Source organism: Propithecus coquereli, unplaced genomic scaffold, assembly GCF_000956105.1.
Source record: "Propithecus coquereli isolate 6110/MARCELLA unplaced genomic scaffold, Pcoq_1.0 Scaffold20, whole genome shotgun sequence".
Taxonomy (NCBI): Eukaryota; Metazoa; Chordata; class Mammalia; order Primates; family Indriidae; genus Propithecus; species Propithecus coquereli.
In genome coordinates this window covers 1299764-1304197 of record NW_012144967.1, presented here as the reverse complement: position 1 = coordinate 1304197, position 4434 = coordinate 1299764, and the positions used below count along the sequence as shown (strand labels likewise).

Below are 4434 nucleotides of genomic sequence, written 5' to 3'. Positions count from 1 at the left end.
ACAGGCACGTGCCACCATGCCCGGCTAATTTTTTCTATATATTTTTAGTTGTCCGATTAATTTCTTTCTATTTTTAGTAGAGACGGGGTCTCGTTCTTGCTCAGGCTGGTTTCGAACTCCTGAGCTCAAACAATCAGCCTGCCTCGGCCTCCCAGAGTGCTAGGATTACAGGCGTGAGCCACCGTGTCCAGCCCACTTTCAATTTTAAAAGAAATTATCAAACTATTTCTCAGAGTGACAGTACCATTTTATATTCCTGCCAGCAATACATGAGTGACCCAGTTTCTCCTCATTCTTGTCAACATGTGGTGTTACCAGTATTTCTATTTTATCCACACTGATAAGTGTGCAGTGACATCTCATCGAGGTTTTAATTTGCATTTCCGTGATAACTAATGATGTTGACCATCTTTTCATGTGCTTATTTGCCAACCGTATATCCTCTTCAGTGAACTTACTGTCTTTTGCCCATTATCCATTTGGATTGTTTGTTTTTTAACACTGCGTTTTGAGAGCTTTTTTTTTTTCCTTAAGACAGAATCTCATTCTGTTGCCTGTGATAGAGTGCAGTGGTGTCATCATTGCTCATTACAACCTAAACCTGCTGGCCTCAAGCAATCCTCCAGCCTCAGCCACCCCAAGTACTAGGATTATAGGTGTGAGCCACCGAGCCTGGCCAAGAATCCTTTATATATTCTATAAACAATGCCTTGATCAAATATATAATTTGCAGCTATTTTCTCCCTGGCTGTAGCTTGTCTTTTCATCCTCTTAATAGGGTCTTTTGCGGAGCAAAAGTTTTTAATTTTGGAGAAATTCCATTTGTCAGTTCTTCCCATTACAGATCATGCTTTGGTTTCAAGTCTAAAACTCTTTGCCTAGCCTTAGATCCTAAGATTTTCTCTGCCTAAAAGTTTTATAGTTCTATTTTACATTGAAGTCTATGATCCATTTTGAGTCCATTTTTGTAGAAGGTGCAAGACTTAGGTTGAGGGGTGCATTTTCTGGCCTATTGGTGTCCAATTGTTCTAACACCATTTACCTATCCCTCCTCTACTGAGTTGCTTTTGCACCGTTGTCAACAAACAATTGGGCACATTCATGTGGGTCTGTTTCTGGGTCCTCTGCAAAGCATACAGTTTAATCAGACATCTGTACATACATGCTCTCCAGCCCTCCTAGCCTGGCAGTGGGTCAGCCTTACCTTCTTTTTTTTTTTTTTTTTTTGAGACAGAGTCTCACTCTGTTGCCCTGGCTAGAGTGAGTGCCGTGGTGTCAGCCTAGCTCACAGCAACCTCAAACTCCCGGGCTCAAGCGATCCTCCTGCCTCAGCCTCCCAGTAGCTGGGACTACAGGCGCGCGCCACCATGCCCGGCTAATTTTTTCTATTTTTAGTTGTTTGGCTAATTTCTTTCTATTTATAGTAGAGACGGGGTCTCGCTCTTACTCAGGCTGGTCTCGAACTCCTGAGCTTAAGCAATCCTCCCGCCTCAGCCTCTCAGAGTGCTAGGATTACAGGCGTGAGCCGCTGCGCCTCTTTTTGGGCTTCCCTGCAATGCCTCACACGAGAGGACTCTAAGAACGCTCCCAGACTGGCAAGGTTGCCGGCCTCCATGAGAAAGGGGACATACACAGATGCCTAGAGCCCGAGGTAGTCTGGGGAGCAGCAAGAGATTGTCACAGAGCACAGCCTGGTGCCTGAGACAGCCGGGAGTAGAGGCCCCCACTCCCAAGGCCTGGCTTGAGCAAACCTGGGTGTCTTCGGTTTCAGGTTTTGGACCCTTCCGGCAGCACCTGGTGAATTCCAGCTGGGAAGCCGTGAAGGTAAACACCCTCCAGATCAAGACCCAGGAGTGCAGGGCCCAGCCAGCTCCTGTTTCTGTGGCTGCAGAGAAATCCCAGTGTGCAGGCCCCTTGGTAACCAGATTCACACGGGCGGCGGGAAGAGAAACAAACTGGCGGGCCCCTGAGAGAACCACTTGTCTTTGGCCCTTGGGTTGCAACTTGTCTGCCTTCGGGTGCTCCTCCTGCCTCTGTGGTAAAGAGAGGAGGCTAAAGGGACACTCCTGGGAGGGACAGGGAGTGCCCCAAGGCAGGTTCTTCTGGCCCAGAGCTGGGTTCCCATTGTCCCCGCCTCTCTGGCTGTGAGGCCTCAGTTTCCTCATTCATGTCATGGGGGAATACTAGTGGTCATGTGGCAAAGTTGTTCCTAGGACCCAAAGAGGGAAGTAGGTAAAGCAACTTTGTATAAGCAGCCTTTGTAAGCATAGTGCCTGGCACAGGGTGAGCACTTAATAAATGGCTATTATTACAAACAGCATGCTTATTTTAAAGTAAGTAGCCGACCAGGAGAAAGCGTGTCCTCAGACAGTCTGTGAGGAGGGATGAGGTCTCCTCTGCAACGCAGGCCTCTTCTCCTTCTTGGGGCAATTGTCTGCTGTTTGTCCCCACACAGGTGTCACTTAGAATTGCCAGCTGTTTATTCACGCTTGGCTATCAATGTCATGCCTCTGTTAGGTCAAGACAGGGTCTTGAGTCTATTCTCAGAGTTCCCCAGTCAAGCTGGAAATGCAGCCAAACCACTTGCATCGTGCATTTGCGGCAACCGTAGCATTGATTTGCTGGCCTGTCGACACAGATGCAGCCAAGGAAACGCTCAAGTCTTGAGTTAGAATTTGGACTTTTTTCAACCAGGAAAAAGCTCAGAGAACCCCAGACCCAACCCACTGCCAGCCTCACTGTAACTCACAACATACCAGAAAGGCCAGCTTCCATAAGCTTCCAGGTGTCTGCAGCCAGTTCCTCACAAAACAGGACTGTTTCTGCCAACTCCTGGATGGTTCTGAGCCCTTCCATTCCTTTTTGCAGTCATGAGAAGGAAAGAGCCAGACTGCCTGGGTTTACCTCCCAGCGCCAACAGGTGCAAGATGTGGGACCCGACTTCCCTGTGGTTGAGTTTCCTCATCTGTAAAACAGAAAGTTGTGAAGACTAAGGGAGTTAACACACATAAACCCCTTATAACAGGGTGGGGCACACGCCAGTGCTCATAAATACAATTTTGCTATTATTAGAAGGCCATTCTATCAGTCAGGGTCTCAGCTGCAGGCAAACAGAATCTGATTCTGCCCCATTCATAGATAAAATAGCAGAGCTTCTGAACATCGTGGGCAAGCAGGAGGTAAAGGACAGCTCTGAGGAGCAAACATGTACTCATACATATACACACATGCACACATGCATACACACACACATACACACATATATACACACATGCACACATATACACATGCACATACACATTCACACATGCACGTGTGCACACACATGCACACACTTGCACGTACATGTGTGCACATATACATGTACACATGCATACACACATACATACACATGCACATACATGCATACATATACACATACTGAGAGCTGCAGGCTGAGGGGAGTGAGTGGTTAGGGCACACACAGGAGGCAGGTGAGGGCAAATTCCATGATCAGCATCGTGGGCAGTAAGTGGGCTGGACATGAAACCAAGGCTCCTCCTTCAAGTCAGACCCTTGACAAAGGCCCCTGTAGTCTCAAGCACCTCTGACTCCCACAGAAGCTTATGCTATTTTTCATGAGGAATTAAAAACTCAGATTTTTCACAAATTAAGATGAACCAAATATCAGTTTCCAATCAAAGATCACCAAATACCCTTTTGCGGCCATCGCTGAAGCGGCAGCGGCCAAAATGAAATTCAATCCCTTTGTGACTTCGGACGGAAGCAAGAACCGCAAGAGACATTTCAATGCACCTTCCCACATTCACAGGAAGATTATGTCTTCCCCTCTTTCCAAAGAACTGAGACAGAAATACAATGTTCGATCCATGCCCATCCGAAAGGATGATGAAGTTCAGGTGGTTCGGGGACACTATAAGGGTCAGCAAATTGGCAAAGTAGTCCAGGTTTACAGGAAGAAATATGTCATCTACATTGAACAGGTGCAGCGGGAAAAGGCCAATGGCACAACTGTCCATGTGGGCATTCACCCCAGCAAGGTGGTTATTACTAGGCTTAAACTGGACAAAGACCGCAAAAAGATCCTTGAACGGAAAGCGAAATCTCGCCAAGTAGGAAAGGAAAAGGGCAAGTACAAGGAAGAAACAATTGAGAAGATGCAGGAATAACATAATCTTATGTACAACTTTCATTAAAAACTGCTAAAAGGAAAAAAAAAAAAAAAGATCACCAAATAGACAAAGAAACAAACTACCATTAGTAAAAATCAGCAGATAGATTTAGAACCTCAGGAACTTCAGCTACTAGAATGATCAGAAAATAGCATAACCATGTATGAAATATTTAAAGATAGACGCACAAAAATAAGCAACAAGAGACTATCAAAAGATCAGGCAAATTGAAAAAGGAAGTAATAGAACTTATAGAAATTAA

The 4434-nt window shown here is 45.9% G+C and overlaps 1 pseudogene across 1 annotated transcript; it reads left to right on the top strand.

The window, feature by feature from the left end:
* Positions 1-3700: 3700 nt before the first annotated feature.
* Positions 3701-4202, top strand: LOC105809893 (annotated as a pseudogene). Its single transcript, XR_001137474.1, has one exon. The product of XR_001137474.1 is annotated as a 60S ribosomal protein L26 pseudogene (transcript).
* Positions 4203-4434: the final 232 nt, after the last annotated feature.